Below are 16437 nucleotides of genomic sequence, written 5' to 3' on the forward strand. Positions count from 1 at the left end.
GTTTGCCTCACCAGTCTTGATGCCACCCCACCAGCACGCCACAGCAAAGAAGAGGGCGCTGGCCACCACAGACTGGTAGAAGGTCGAAGGTCTTCAGGAGTCTGTTGCAGACACTGAACGATCTGAGTCTCCTCAGGAACAACATCCTGCTCTGTCCCTTCCTGAAGAGGGTGTCAGCGTTGTGAGTCCAGCCCAGTTTATTGTTGATGTAGACCCCAAGGTACTTGTATGAGTCCACCCTCTCCACTTCCTCCCCCTGGATGATGACTGGGGCAGGGGGCCTCTTCTTCTTCCGGTAGTCCACTACCACCTCCTTTGTTTTGCTGATGTTGAGCTTCAGGTGGTTGCTTTCGCACCATGTGATGAAGCTCTCTAACAGTCCTCTGTACTCCTTCTCGTCGTCATCAGTGATGCACCCAACAATGGAGGAGTCGTCGGAAAACTTTTGGAGGTGACAGGAACCAGAGTTAAACCTGAAGTCTGATGTGAAGAGAGTGAAGAGGAAAGGCGCCAGAACAGTTCCTTGAGGTACTCCTGTGTTGCCCGTCACTACATCAGAGACACAGCCATCGACTCTGACATACTGTGGCCGGCCCGTGAGGTAGTTAAAAATCCAAGCTGTGGTGTCAGGGTGCAGCTGCATATCCAGCAGTTTGTCCCTCAGGAGGCAGGGCTGGATGGTATTGAAAGCACTGGAGAAGTCAAAGAACATGACTCTCACAGTGCTTCCCTTCGTCTCCAGGTGTGACAGGAAGATGATAGCATCCTCCACGCCAATGTGCCTCTGATATGCAAACTGCAACGGATCCTGGAAAGCAGTGAGCAGGGTCCTCAGGTGCTGGAGAACCAGCCTCTCAAATGTCTTCATTACATGTGACGTGAGTGCCACAGGTCTGTAGTCATTGAGAGCGCTGGGACGACCTTTCTTTGGAATTGGGACGATGCAGGAGGTCTTCCACAGGTCAGGCACCATCATCAGCCTCAGGGAGAGGTTGAAGAGGTGCTGAAAGACTCCTGCAAGCTGCCCAGCACACACCTTGAGGATCCTGGGACTGATGTTGTCTGGTCCACTGGCTTTTCTGATGTGGAGTCTGGAGAGTTCTCTTTGTACCTGGCTGGTAGTATGAGAGTGGGACAGTGAGCAGGGGAGGGGTGTGGAGTACTGTCTATTGTCATGCAGGTACTTGAAGGGAGGGAGCTGGAAGGTGAGGGGGGGCTGTCCTTTGAAGCTGCTGATGAGGAGCTGAGAAAGGGGGGGGAGGTGGTCAGGACCTTGATGGGAGGAAGAGCAGAGTCTCCAGCAGAGGTGTGAATGGGGGCTGAGATGGTGGGGGGAGACCTAGACCCATTATTTGAGCTCACTGGGTCGGGGGATGTGTCAAACCTATTGAAAAATAGGTTCAGCTCAGCAGCAAATACTGGGTCTCCTTTAATCCTGGGTTCCGGCCTGCTGCAGCCCGTCATCTGCTTCATGCCATTCCACACCTCCTTTGAGTTGTTCTGTCCCATCTTGGCCTCAATCCTGTCCTTGTAGTTGTTCTTGGCCTCTCTCAGCTTCTTTTTTAACTCCTTTTGGACAGCCTTGAGCTCCTCACGATCCCTAGTCATGAAGGCCCTCTTCTTTTTGTTGAGGAGAGCTTTAATGTCTTTATTGATCCATGGTTTGTTATTTGAGAAGCAGCGGACCTTTTTGGTAGGGACTATGGTGTCCTCACAGAAACGGATGTAGTCTGTAATACAATGAGAGAGGCCTTCAATGTCATCATCATGTTCCTCTTTAAACATTTCCCAGTCTGTGACATTGAAGCACTCCTGCAGGGCCTCCTCTGTATCCTTAGACCAAACCTTCAAAGTCCTTGTGTTGGCCCCCTGCTGCTTCACCAGGGGCCTGTAGGTGGTCTCAAGGTGGATGAGGTTGTGGTCTGATTCCCCAAGAGGGGGGAGGGAAGAAGAGCTGTATGCTCCCTTCACATTGGCATACAGGAGGTCCAAGGTTTTATTCCCTCCTGTAGCACAGTGCACATACTGTTTAAAGTTTGTCAGGACAGGGGAGAGAGAGACATGATTAAAGTCCCCGCTGATCAGTATGAGGGCGCTGGGATGCTGGGTTTGTAGTCCCGCGATCATAGTGTGGATGACGTCACTCGCGCTAGCGGCTACAGCTGATGGTGGGACATAAACAGCAACAGCAATGGCATGTGAGAACTCCCGTGGCAGGTAGTACGGGCGTAATCCCACCGCCAGCATTTCAACGTCTGGGGTACAGACACAGTCCTTCACAGTTACATGTCCGGGATTACACCATTTAGAGTTAATAAAGACAGCAAGACCTCCTCCTCTCTTCTTACCGCTCTGTCTCTACCCCAGCTGAAGCCGGCCAGCTCGATGTGACTGTCCGGTATATTCCCATGCAGCCATGTCTCCATGAAGCAAAGTAAACTGCACTCCCTGTAGACACTCTGGCTGTTTACTAAAGCTGTAAGTTCGTCCGCTTTGTTGGCGAGTGACCTGACGTTCCCCATGATGACCGATGGTAGAAAGGGCTTAAATTTCCTGTCTCTCTCGATCCGCTCCCTGACTTTAGTGCCGGCTTTCTTCCCCCGGCGGACACCTCTCCATAACTCCTGCTCAGTAGTTCCTCACGAGTGTACGTGATCATTCCAACAGTAGAAAAAAAGTCCCGAAAGAAACACGTAATTCCACAAGTAATACCGCAACTAAAACGCTGCAGCAGTGTCCAACAATAAACACCGAAACAGTGCAAGAATACTCAATAAAAACAAGAAAATAGACGAAATAAAGAAAAAAGAGTCGGAGCTGCTGCAACAGGCTGCCGACTCTCAGCGCCCGCAGTGTGAAGTGCGAAGTAGTAAGTACAGCTATACAGAAATAAAAAGTAGCCCATAGCCAATACAGGTGGGGGGAAAAAATCTATATTTATTGTGGCTGTCAAGTTTTGATATTTTTATTTCATTAATAGCAAATTAGCTTTTTTAATTTTTTAAAGAGGTTGAACAATACAATTTTGAAGAAGTTGCATTTTTAACAATTACTTAAATTGTGCAATATTTCATACATATTTTTGTCCAGTTAACTTCCATTACAGTGCAATAACAGTTCAGATTGAGAGTTGCATGCAGCCTTTTACAGGGTTTGACTTTGATCAGTGTTAGTCATTCTCAGGGCTTGACTCCTATTGTGTATAAATTAAAAGAATCTTGATTTATTTAATTTTGTTGACATAATAGGCAATTAAAAAAGTAAAATTGCAATACATTGTATAGAAATTCTTAGTATCTTGCAAAATGTGTACAGTTGCAATAATATCAAATCGTAACTCAAGTATTGTTATAATATCGTGTCGTTGGGCCTCTGGTAATTCCTATCCCTAATAGCCAGCATGTAAGTACAGTACATAAAGAAGCAATAAAAGGAGACAGTGATGAGTAAAGTCTGATGGCAATGGATGAACACATAGAACCACAACAAACGCTGATTTACACCTTGGGTGATGTGGTGATTGAATGAACTGCCGATTTTCCATAGATTGTCGATAGAAAGTCTGCTGGAGCACATTTTACATATTGAAGATCAAAGGTTTCCACCACTGGATAGCCGAGAAAACTGGAAGTTTAGACAAAGAAAATAAACTTTATGATTCAGAAACAAAGGAGCTTGTGAATGAAGTGAAGGATAAAATGGACACATTGTTACTTTGCACTGCTGTCTGGTGCGCAACAACAGCCCGAATGTCGTGCCTGAGTGCCGTGCCACAGAGGACACAGCTCGCACCTCCTGCGCAATATATGACAATTCATTCAAAAGGTGGAGGGAAGAAAAGAGAGGCCCTGTTTAATGCTGAGGTTTTCTTATGAGCCAGATTTTCTTTTTGTAATATTCAGATTTATCTGCTATAACTCGAAAACCTGTCCAAAGTCGCCTGCCCTCCTCCTCCACAACAAGCAGGCAATGAGCAGCGGTGTTGCGATGCGCCGGGTCAAGCAGGAGGCAAGAAAATATAGCCTTTTTAAAATATGTGAAGTAGCCTAGTTGTGTACTCATGGCTTCTTTCATAACATTAGTAATTAATAGCATGAAAATTGAGGCTGGCGCCCCTAGCATTTGCCTATACTGCCTATGCCACGGGTCGGCCCTGACAGACACCGTCATAATCACAGCAGTTTTTGTCAGGCTTGGTAAATCACAATGCGTGTACTAACTTAACTTCTTTGCATTTTCTCCTCCCAGTATTTTGCAGGCTAGGGCAGAAACGCCCCATATTGCATATTCATTAAGGCAAATGTACTAAATGGACAACGCCTGTTGTTTTTTTGTGCGTGGTATCAAGATTGCACACGTTTTAAGACACGCAAACTTTTAGTAAATCAGGCCCATAGAGTTGTAACTCTTCAGGTTCAGGTTACTTTATTTGTACCCGTAGGTAGATTTGGCTGCAGGGGAGACACTTAATACAACACCGACAATACATAAAACACACAAAGTGCAAATGCATGGTACACGGGTAAAAGTGCTGAGGTGCATAAAGTGCGCATGTTCCAATAACAATTAATGAAACAAGTTGATCTGTGAAAGCTACAGAGCCGAGAACACCAGAATAAATGATACACGAATAAAGAACCAATAAGAAGCATGACAACAACTTCTCAGGCTGCTATCTTTGGACTTTAGACCAGGACTGTTTAATTCGTTTTTACGGAGGGCCAGGGACCAAAAACGGATACCAAATGAGAGGCCTGAGATATATCGCTCGAAATATGGGTAATCATTTTAGCAGCTTTTTGAATACAATTAGGAACAACAACATATTGGAAAGCGCATACTGTATTTTTAAATGCACAACAGCAACATTGCATTGCATCATGACACAACATAAAAACGTAATGTCTACATTCAAATGACCATATAACATAAGCAATAGTCCGAGTGAGCAATATCAGACATTTAGAAATTTAGCCATTTCATTAACAGACAACATGGGCTTAAGTGCACTCAATCTTACCAACAAAAACATTTTTGAATCACAAACAGTTATAATAATAAAAGTGCAAAGTATCAAGGCAAATATTGCATCATCAGACACCTTAATAAACAGTCCATGTGAGCCATGCCACATCTATGGCTACATTACATGCATAATATAACATTAAGGCACCTGAGTAACATTTAAATTGTAACAAACAACCTGCAAAAATTAATCCTCAATACTAACTATACTGCTGCCTAGAACAGTCTACTCAGCCAGCAGTTGCTAACTATGGATAGAAATCCAACAATCCTTCAGTATTGAAAATGCACCATTTATCAAAAATCTGTCTACACCAGTGGCCACATTAAGTGCATAATATTGCATTATTGATATAAAAGATTCAGCAGTAATATTCAAACTGGTACAAACAACCTGCAAATATCAAAACGTATAACTTACAACTGTTGTTTATCATGTAGCCAACATTTAATGAGAGAAATTACATTTCTGAAGTCAGGAGTGTAGGTTGTCAGAGCAATGCGCAGACAGTGGTGCAGATGCTGGTCAGTGAGTGATGCACGGTTCGTAGTCTTAATGGCATTCATGTGTGAGAATGAGGATTCACATGTGTAAGTTGAGCCAAACATAGTGAGGATGAAAAGTGCCAGACTGCTTGAATGAGGGAATTTCTCCTTGCTCACTGCATGAGTCCAGAACTTTTGAAAACCTGTCAGCTGGAATGACTGTCGCATGTCATCAGATGACTGAATGTCAACCAGTTCAAGTTTCAAAGATGCCTCATCCAGTGAGGTGACCAGCTCCTTTGCATAAAATGCTAACTCTCCCTCGACATCCACGCAGAAAGTGTCGTTCACAAATGTCATCACCTCTGTGGGGATACTGAAATGTTAAATCTTGAGGCAAAGTTTATTTTCAAAGCATCTATGAATCTGGTCATTGCCTCTGTGAGGCCTGATTTACACAGTGTGGGAAAATGAAGCATTTTGCCTGGACATAGATCAGCAGATAAAAGAGAGAGCTTTCTCTGAAAAGCATTAAGTCTCTCCACAAGCTGAATTGCTGTTTTATCCCTGCCTTTCAGATCCATGTTAAGGTGGTTCATGTGATGGAAAATGTCACACAAAAAGCAAACCGTTGCCAAAAGTCCTCGTTCTCCATAAGACACAGAAAAGTATTGGCCTTTTTCTGCTTTGAATTACGGAGAAACACCAGTATCTCCTCTCTGAGTTCACAAACACATTTCCATGCGTTTCCTTTGCTGAGCCATCTAATGTCATTATGTGTAAGCAAGTCATTATATTGTGATGACATGTCCGTCAACAACTGTCTGAAAAGGCGGTGCTGTAAGCTGGAGGTACAACGAATAAAGTTAATTTCTGCCATGGCAGAGTCCATGGTTTCTCAACTCATCGCTTAGTTTAGCACACAGGAGACTTTGGTGGATCAAACAATGTAGTGATCTCAGCTGTGGAGAAACAACCGCCAACCTTGCTGACAGTCCCTGAGTCCTGCCTGCCATCTCGGGTGCCCTGTCCGTTACTAGCATGTTAATACGTCCCAAGTCTAAATTGTTCTTTTCAAAGAATGAGATAATTTTTTAAAATAATTTCTCAGCAGTCGTCTGACCTTCCAAAGGAATTAATCCAAGTAGATCTTCCCGAAAACATTCAGAAACTGTTTCAAATTTTCTCATCTGTTACCATCTCCTCAATCGACGCAAGTATACACTCCTTGACATTCTCTGCGTGTGTAAATGGCATTTTCTTTTTGTGTAATAGCCATGCTACTCGTAGCGATGCTGATGAAGCTCTCTCTTGTTCGATACAAGCCCAAAAGAGTGTGCGACGTCTTTGGTCATAACATGCAGTCAGCCCCAATAACTTCTGTTGGCGAGCATCAGACCCCAGCGGGAAAACGGTGTCAAAGTTAGCATGGGTCGTTTTAAAATGTCTTCTCAAGTTGTATTCCTTGCACACCGATACGCACTCGTTGCATAATAAACACACTGGTGTTGGGGTTGTATCAAGTCAACTTTGGTTATATTCTTTAATAATTATTTCTAATTATTAATAATATAAATAAAATATCATTAAACTATGTTTAATCTCGTTTTGGGGCACCACCCTGTACTCAGGGAAATATAACCAAAATAGCACTCAAATCAGTCTCAAATGAGTTATTTAATTACTAATATTATTAATAATTAATAACTATATTTAATAAATTGAAGGCGTGAATCCGTACACAAAGCCTTCGCACCCAGCCTTCGTATGCAAATACCCCAGTAATCACAAACAACTGCTCTCTTAAAATTATAACAGAATTTATTTAAACAAAGCAACATCAATCCAAAATCAATGAACTTAATCAAACAAATAACTATCATAAACTAATCTAAGCAAACAAACATTATCAAGCAAGGCTTGTGGAAGGTGTAAATGTGTGTGTGTGTAGGAGAGAGAGAGAGAGAGAGAAAACAAGATGGTGGAGAGAGACAATGCACCATGTGACTTCGTCACATGTGGACAAAATGGTGGACAACAAAGGAAGCCATGTGGCTACCTTTTGAAATAGTTTGAGCTCTCTGATTCAACGGCGGGTACACTGGTCTTTCTGATTGTGAAAGCTGTTGACTGAAGGTAAACTAGCATAGCATTACACACATAGGCGAACACAGCAGTTCATTACAATAAAACAAATGCAGCAGCTTACAACAGATAATAAACAGAATGTGACGTCTCGTCACAATGATGCATAATTATCAGTGGTTATAAAAGAAACATAACTATTTCTGAAACTATTTCTGCCCAGACCAAAGCTCTTACTTGGGGTAACTCCTGGTGATCGTTGCAAAGCTGGTTAGATCGTCACTCTGTTGAATGTTGAATCATCAGATTCAGGCAGGGTTCCTTCGTGGCAGATATAGGAAGAGGGTAGCGGGATTCAGATCTTCGACCAGAGCGCTGCTCTATAGGGTCTTCTGGTTGCAGGAGCCGAGTTCTTTATGTGTCCTTGTGCATTCAGGGATCAGTGGGCTTCCTTCAGCGCTCCTGTCCAGTTGCGTTCAATGACGTCTTACGAAAAATCAAAGGAAAGAAACTCTTCTTTTTGCTCGAGCCTGATAGCATCTGATTGCGCCCAAAACTCCTAAAAATATGCCGTGGAAGTAGTCAGCTGAATCCTCTGATGCTTGAATTCAGCATGTGAAGAGCTACCTATACTGAGCAACCTCAGCTCTGAAGTTTAACCTATGTAAGTCAAGAGGAGGAAAGGCTTTGTCTCGAATGCTGGAGTCCATCTTGTTGGAGAGTGTGTCCTCTGGTGTCGGCAGACCACACTTGAAGAGAAGGAAGCAATGCCTGGTGATTGCTTTTAAAGACTGGAGCTGCCTGTGGGTTTACCTCAGGCCTCCTCCAATGAGGATAGAGAATTCAGAAGCCCCCAACCCCCCCCCCACTTTTCACACCTATTTGTTAGTTTCTGTTGGGGGGTTGCTGGGCTAAGACCCCTTTGTTTAGTTGGTCCCAACCACATGGCTGAGGCCCAACACTGGCCTCATACAGACAGAAATAAACAGATACTTCTTCGTCCATTCAGTAGAAGTAGAAAGAGACATTATGAACGGTGCTAGCAAAAACCGGATCTCTGGCGCTGCTGATGAGTGTGTTGAGACCGCGGAGATGAAAGCAGCGCAGGCGTCAAGCAGGAACGAGAGCAGGAGATGGATAAACAAGAATACTTGCGACACCATGAGGTGAGACACACAAATTGGGAAAAAAATCTCTGCATCTGTCACATGGTCATACGGATATCATACACGTCGGCAATTAAAAAATAAATAAAACATACAGTGATAGCCTACATTTTTAAGAGTAAAATAAGACTTCTTAAAGGGCCACTAAAAATTATGTCGTGGGCCAGACCCGGCCCCAGGGCCGCCAATTGAATAGCCCTGCTTTAGACTTTATTGTCCCCAAGGGGAAATTCTTTTCCACAGCACCGTTACTGCCCAAACCAAAAAGTCCCACCAAAGAACATTCATACACAGAAAAACAGAGTATAACACAAACAGAGTTAGACAACAATCAAAAGTTCCCACTCTGGCCTGTTCAGCGAGGCCTTTTGTTCAGGGCCGTTATTACAGCAGGGATCAGGCTCCTCCCGAGGTGAGCCTTTCTGCACCTCATTGCTCTATACCTCTGTCCTGAGGGGAGTGGGGCGAGGTGAGTGTTCAGTGGGTGTGTGATGGCCCTTTTATTGAGTTCTGTTAGGTTGGCCGTCCCTCCATGCAAGGCCTTCATGAAATTACAATGACCACATCAAGCAGCAAAGAGGAAAGACATGATACACACACACTATGACTTGTTCCACTCTATAATAGCTGCTGGGACAAAGCTGTTCCTATAGCGCTTCGTTCTGCACCTTGGAACTGAAAGTCTTCGTCCAGAAGGAAGGAGCTGAAACTCACAATACAGATGATGGGACTCATCTTTTAAGACTGAGCCGGTGAGCCGCTCCACCTGCCTGGTGTACAAAGTCTCCAGACTCAGCTTACTGGACCACCTCACGATCTGGTTCAGAGAGTTTCTGTTCTTCACAGAGAGGTTTCCAAACCATGACACGACAGAAAAAGATACAATCGACTCAACAAAAGCACGGTAAAAAAGGGTCATCGTGGTTTTGTCAATGTGAAAACGGGCCAATGTCCTCAGACAGAATAAACGCTGGTGCCTCTTTTTACACACAGCTTCACAATTCAATTTAAAGTTAAGTTTAGAGTTGTCCCAAGATATCGGTATGATTGTACACATTCCACTGGTTGACCATTAATGAGTGTGACTTCTTGTGTGTGGGACTTTTTTCTAAAATCGATGGTCATATCTTTAGTTTTCGGTATGTTTAACTGCAGGTAAGATTCCTTACACCATTTGACAAAGTCATCAAGGACTGGACCATGGCTGTTTTCATTGTCCTGTAGAAGGCTCACAATGACAGTGTCGTCTGCATACTTTATGATGGTCCTATTTGTACTCTGGCACATATTTGTGTAAAGGATGAACAAGAGTGGTGAAAGCACATATCCTTGTGGAGAGCCAGTTGAAGAGCAGACTTGTTCGGATAGGGTTCCATTTACCCTCACTCTCTGAGTTCTATTCGTTAAAAAGTCAAGTATCCAGCCAATCAGACTGTTACCTTGAAATAAGATACAGTAATTGTCTGAACTTTGTTTAATGCTAAGCTCGTCATCTGCCCGACAACAGAGTTTGCCTATCTCCACCCCTCCCCTTTGATGCAATGTATATAACTGTGTTTCCCCTTTGCCTCCATTGAACTTCTCTGCAGACTGCTGTAGTCGTCTGCATTGTCGGCTCCTTCTTGCAAGAATAAAGAACACAGAAAGACAGATCATTGTTTGAAAAGATTTATTTCCACATGGCATTAAACAACTGGTCTTTTTGGACTTCTATAAGGCAGACATATTACCACAAGTCAGGTAGCTGATAACACAATGATGTCTTTAAAGGACTTAGACTAAACTGCAGTTGCCATTGTGAACTATAACATGACTGCTGTGCTGATGGCTGCTTTCCCATTACTTGTGTGTGTAGGGTTGGGAAGCTCAGCAAGCATTATCAGAAATATAAGTCTACACTTGTCATTGCATTGTTGTTGATGTGTGCCATCATTAAGATTTTAAGTTTGGGAGATCCTCGCACTCAGTAAGACCTAGGGCAGATAGACTCATGAAGGTAACTAGCATGATATCAGACAGAGGTGTTAATATCTGCCTTACATGAAGCAGAGAATCATGGAGAGTAGGCAGGCAAACCATCCATCCATCCATCCATCTATTTTCTTCTGCTTATCTGAGGTTGGGTCGTGGTGGCGACAAGCACAGTAAGTCAACCCAGACTTTCCTCTCACACCAGTAATGTTTTCCAGCTCCTCCTCCAGGGGGATTCTGAGGCGTTCCCAGGCTAGATGGGATATATAATCCCTCCAGCGAACTCTGGGTCTACCCCGGGGTCATCTCCCACTTGGGCATGCCCTGAAAACCTCCAAAAGGAGGGGACCAGGAGGATCCTAATCAGAAGCATGAAACACCTCAATTGACTTCGGAGTAGGGCCCCCCCCCCCAATATCTGAGCACCTCGCCCTATCTCTAAGGCTGAGCCCAATAGGAAACAGCATTCAATCTTCCCTTTAAATCCAGATACATTGGACTAACTTGGCTGATGTGGTCTCCATGGAAATGGTCCATTTTTTGTTCTCTGAAGGAAAAAAAATTGAAATAAAACTACCATTGCTCACAGTTTACCGCGTATGAAACTATGCCCACTGATTGCAAATCAGCAGACACGGTGCGCAGAGATTTGTAAATCAACAGTACAGATTTACACATGGCTCTTTGTTCCTCCTCAGCTGACACCAGGGGGCTCCATAACATTTAGTTTTGTAATAGGGTTGAACAAAACCATCCTCCAGACCCAAAATAAAATCAGTTTGCTTTTATCTCCATGGTTTCTCCTTTGTTTGTTTGCTTTGTTGTAGTTCTTCTCTTTTTTTCTTTTTCTCTCTTTGGATGAGCAAATGTTCAGATAAATACTATAAACTTAATATGTTAAACACAAACTTGTTGATGCTTATGCTGACATGCTTTGGGGTTTTTCTCCCAAATATATTAATAAATACAAGTGTATAAAATACAAATAAAAAGTTTTGTAAATAAAAATTTCTCAAATGTCTCATACTAAAGATACTTCACAAATATATAACAGCTGTGTTATTGTTAGGATATATATACTGCTACTGTCCTAAAAAAAGCAATCAGTGTGGTGTGTAATATTCTTTTAATGAGTACATGCAGAGAAATATGCTCCCAGTAAGGAAAACATCAATACAGAACAAATATTTAATTCCTACATCAGACCCCCCTCCCATGAAAGAACCCATGGAGTATTTTTTTCTTCACATTTATGTTCTGAAAGGGCTAAAATATGTTTCAAAAATAAATAAAGTGGTTGGAAACCCGTATCAGGTTCCACTGTGTTTTAAAGCAAGTTGTAGAGTACTGCTAAAGACGACAGGGGGCGGTGTCGCTCCTTTCTTGATGGGTTGAAAGTGGATGTAATTTAAGTGGTTACTGCGAGTTTGGGTGCATTGCCTTCAAAATAAAAGCCAAAAAGTCTTTTGTTGGAAATGTATTCAAAATATTGTCTTCATTTGTCATCTGCCAAAACCTCAGATGATTTGATGATATAAAGGAGAATACCGTTATGTATGTTCTTATAAACTTTATGGTTAACAGTTACATGACTAAAGCAGTAAATGAGTGGGCTTCAAGGAAATAAATAGCACACTAGGCTATTTGATTTTGTTTTTTCTTCTTATCAAGTATGTTCCAAATCTTCCAGCATATTAACTTTTCTTTCTTTCAAAGGTATTTTTATTGAAAGATAATAACAGAAAATAGCTTTTACTGTACAGGGAAATATTTTTATTTTCTTCCCCCAACCCTTAACAAAAACACTCAGGTCGCAAAACATCCAAACATGAGACAAGCCTAATCCAGACGACAAACAACTACAGCTGCACCTAGAAGTCACATTCTGAATAATAAAAGGTCAAGGTCAACAATAAACACATCTGTGCAGATAAGGGCAGTCCTCCCTACGAACTCTGAAGGAAGCCGAGTTGCATTTAAGAACTATGTTGGTATATAGGATGCAGTAACACACCCCAAACTACCCCCCCCCCCCCACCCACCAAAATACTTGGAAGAAAAAATAAATAAATAAATAAAATTAAAAAAAATGAAATAAATAACATTACAAAAATAAATAAATCATATCAAGAAAAACAAGGAAATAAAATAAAATAACTAAAACACAGTAATAGGCTACTCAGATATGACAGTAGTGGGTCTCTCAAAGTATTTCAGGAAGGGGTTCCACAATATATGAAATTTGCTTTCCGTTCCCTGGGTAGTGTAACGTATTTTCTCTAGATTCAAGCAGGTCATTGTATCTCTGATCCAGTGCGAGAAGGACGGCGGGATAGGGTCTCTCCACTTAAGTAAAATTGCTCGCCGGGCCAGCAAAGACGTAAAGGCCAGGACATTGAGTTTTGCTTTTGGCAAGTCTGAATCTGGAGATATGCCAAAGATAGCGGTCAAAGAGTTTGGCTGAAATTGGTGGTGAAGTATCTCTGACATAGTTTGGAAAAATTATGTCCAGAATTGAGCTAAAGCGGGACAAGACCAATACATGTGAATGAGCAAGCCAGGAGCACCTTTACATTTATCACAAGTAGGGTCAACAACAGGATACATGCGAGCTAATTTGGTTTTAGATATATGAATGCGATGAACTACTTTAAACTGCAAAAGAGCATGACGGGCACACAAGGAAGAAGAGTGCACACGTTTAAGGGTTAAATCCCATATGTTGTCCGAAAAAGTAAAGCCTAGGTCCTGTTCCCAAGCTGTTCTGATAGCAGCCATAGAGGGACAATGCAATTTAGAAATAAGGTTGTATAGGTTAGACATTATCCCTTTTGACATTGGTTTGACAGAAAGAAATGTATCAATAGGATTGACAGGTGGTTTAGAAGGGAACCGTGGAATTAAACCCTGTACATAATGCCTAATCTGTAAAAAACAAAAAAAAAATGCGTTCTAGGGATACCAATGGCGTCACTTAGTTGAGAGAAACATGCAAACTGATTATCAAAGAACAGATCATCAAAATATCTCAAGCCTTTATTGTGCCAAATCTTGAATACACCATCAGAAGTCGAAGGGACAAAGAGGTGGTTAGCTGCAATCAGGCTTTGCAATGAAAAGGTCTGCAGTCCGAAATGTTTTCGAAATTGGGTCCAGATGTGCAGAGACTGTTTTACTAAGGGATTACTATTAGGAAAATCAGAGGCTAGTGGAAGTGCAGCACCCAAAAGGGCGGGCAAGGATATTGGAGCACTAGCATAGACCTCCATCATTACCCAGACAGGACATGACAGTTCCAGATGAAAGTGCACCCAATACATCATACAGAGAATATTAGCTGTCCAGTAATAATACTGGAAATTAGGTAGAGCCATTCCACCAGTCTGCTTTGGTTGTTGAAGAAAAGCTTTACGTAATCGAGGGCGCTTGCCGTTAGAGATGGAGGACGTGATTAAAGAATCAAGAGATTTGAAAAAGGTCTTTGGGACAAGAATCGGGAGGCATTGGAAAAGATACAAAAATTTTGGAAGAAGCGTCATTTTAATTGAATTTATTCTACCAATGAGAGACAGGGATAAAGGGGACCATTTGGACAAAATCTGTTTAGCTTGGTCAAATAAACATAGGAAATTATATTTAAGCAGATGTCTCAATTGTCTTGTGACACAAATTCCAAGATAGTAGAAATGGTCTGTCACCACCTTAAATGGAAGGTTAGTGAGGTTAAATCTCAGGGCTTCTTTGCTAATTGGAAAGACTTCGCTTTTATTAAAATTAATTTTATATCCTGAAAACTGACTAAAAAGTTAAAATAAGGCGAGGGCTTCCGGTAAGGATAACGCTGGTTCCGAAACATAGATAAGTAAATCATCTGTAAGAGAGACCTTGTGCTCGACTCCTCCCCTGTATATCCCCTGTATTTTCCTATTTTTACGAATAGCTATGGCGATAGCAAAAAGGAGCGGGCTAAGAGGGCAACCCTGCCGTGTCCCCCTGTGTAGGACGAAATATTTTGAGTAATAGTTGTTAGTTAATACAGAGGCAGAGGGAGCGGTATAAAGTAGTTTAATCCAAGAACAAAAAACAGAGCCGAAACCAAATTTTTTAAGTGTCATAAAGAGATAGTCCCATTCTACTCGGTCAACGACAGAGAGAAGACATTCAGACTCACCATGTTTGGGGAAATACAAAATGTCGAATAGCCGACGAATATTAAAAAACAAATGCAGATTCTTTATACACCCAGTTTGGTCAGGGGATATGACGGAAGAGAGGACATCCTCTAACCTGCGAGCCAGAGCTTTAGCAAGGATCTTCACGTCCGTATTTAACAATGACATGGGCCTGTAGGAGGCACAATCTAGCGGGTCCTTATCTTTTTTCAACAAAAGAGAGATGCAGGCCTAGTTAAATGAAGGAGGGAGTTCGTCTGAGTCAAGTGAGTCAGAAAACACTAAGCACAAAAAAGGAGTAAGCTCAGCAGAAAACTTCTTGAAAAAATCTGATGGGAGACCGTCAGGGCCAGGAGATTTGCCCGATTGCATGGATAATATTGCAGCAGTAATTTCACCTTGGGTGATAGGTGCTTCAGATTGTTCCTCACTTCTTGAGAAATGGATGGTGCATCCAAATTACTAAAGAAGTTATCCATGATATCTTTATCTGCTATACAATCTGAATTATATAAACTGGAGTAAAAAACTTGAAACGTTTCATTGATTGCTTTCTGATCAGATGTTACACACCCATTGTCTGTCCGTACCCCGGCAATAAGCTGCTTCGCCCTCAGACCCCGCAGTTGATTGGCTAACAATTTGCCTGATTTCTCACCATGTTCATAAAAGTTGCTTCTGTTCCGAAGTAATTGGCTCTCAACCAAATGAGATGTAAGAACATTAAATGCAGTCTGGAGTTTTAAATGTTTCTTATACAGTTCAGGTGAGGGTGAATTTGCATACTGTTTATCAATACCCAAAATCTGACTAGCAATTTCAGTTTGTTTTTGTTTTGAGCACTTTCTTTTATATGCTGCAAATGATGTAATCACACCTCTCAGATACGCTTTCATGGCCTCACAAATTGTTTTATTGGACATTGCCGGTGTTTTATTGGTGCTTAGAAATGTTTTGATGTGGTTGGATAGTGTGTCAAAAAACTATCATCCGTAAGCAGCAGCGGGTCCAGCCTCCAGTGCTTCCTTGCTATATCAAAGTCTTGGAAGGCCAGGGTAAGAACAATGGGTGCATGATCAGAAATAATAATGCTCTCATAGCTACAGGATTTGAGATTTGAAATTAAAGAATTATCTACGAAAAAATAATCAATCCAGGTGTAAGTATGGTGAACGTGGGAAAAGAAAGAATATTCTCTTCCAGTGGGGTACAATAACTGCCAGGGGTCAGAAAGGCTAAATTCAGAAAGAAAAGATTTAATACAACTGGCAGATTTGTTAAGCGCAGTGAGCTTTGGAGAGGAACGGTCTAGCACTGCATCCAGGAAACAATTAAAATCCCCTCCAAGGATTAACGAATGAGTATTTAGATCAGGGAGTTGGGAAAAAAAGTTTTTAAAGAATTGTGTTTGCCTGAGACAATAATGAAGCGTCCGTTTTTGTCTGATATAATATTTATGGGCTCAAAAGGAATATTTTTATCAATAAGGATAGCCGCTCCCCTTTGAGTGGAAAAACTGCCCGGTCCAGCCC

At 42.1% G+C, this 16437-nt stretch overlaps 1 protein-coding gene and 1 pseudogene across 1 annotated transcript in view; both read left to right on the plus strand.

The window, feature by feature from the left end:
- Nucleotides 1–16437, plus strand: part of LOC132956306 (NXPE family member 3-like) — a 404680-nt gene that overhangs the window by 45516 nt on the left and 342727 nt on the right. The window lies entirely within an intron of this gene.
- The window catches only part of LOC132956296 (NXPE family member 3-like), a 365449-nt pseudogene continuing 357067 nt past the window's right edge, over nt 8056–16437 (plus strand).

Source organism: Labrus mixtus, chromosome 22, assembly GCF_963584025.1.
Source record: "Labrus mixtus chromosome 22, fLabMix1.1, whole genome shotgun sequence".
In the NCBI taxonomy this organism is placed as follows: Eukaryota; Metazoa; Chordata; class Actinopteri; order Labriformes; family Labridae; genus Labrus; species Labrus mixtus.